This window comes from Delphinapterus leucas, chromosome 1 (assembly GCF_059928025.1).
Source record: "Delphinapterus leucas isolate spDelLeu-1000000601 "Yukka" chromosome 1, BTC_Dleu_Yukka2, whole genome shotgun sequence".
Lineage (NCBI taxonomy): Eukaryota > Metazoa > Chordata > Mammalia > Artiodactyla > Monodontidae > Delphinapterus > Delphinapterus leucas.
In genome coordinates, this window is record NC_143129.1 from 69030981 (window position 1) to 69031540 (window position 560).

The window sequence follows — 560 nt, forward strand, 5'->3', positions numbered from 1 at the left end:
GCTGGCACACCCCGCCGTGGCGACGTCGGCCCTCTGGTGGCAGTTGGAGCATGCTGGGAGCCTCCTCCCCTCAGTGATGAGGGCCCTTTGGGGTCAGGCCCTAACTGCTGGGTACCCACATTTTCTAGTACGTACTAAGTGGTGCGAGGATACTCCTGCCAGGTTCGCATCCCCATGCGGATGTGGGCCTTCTGCTCTGAGGTCCCAACGGCTGGGTTGCTCACAGTTTCATGATGTGGGCCCTCTGCTGTGAGTTCAGTTCGGCCTGGATCCCATAGACTCCGTGCTCTGGGCCGCCTGCTGCGAGGTTCCAACTGCTGGATTCCTCACATTTTTTAATCTATGGGCCCTGTGTTGTTAGGCTAGTCCTGCCTGCCCCACTCCGAACACCTTGGAGATGTGGTTCCTGTGGTTTAGGCCACATGTTCTGGGTTCCTCACCTTTCCATTATTTGGCCACACTGGTGTGAGGATACTTCTGCCTGGTTCCGATCCCCTTGGTGATGTGGGCCCTCTGGTGAGAGTCTTATCCTGGCTGGGTACCTCACCCTTCTGTGACAT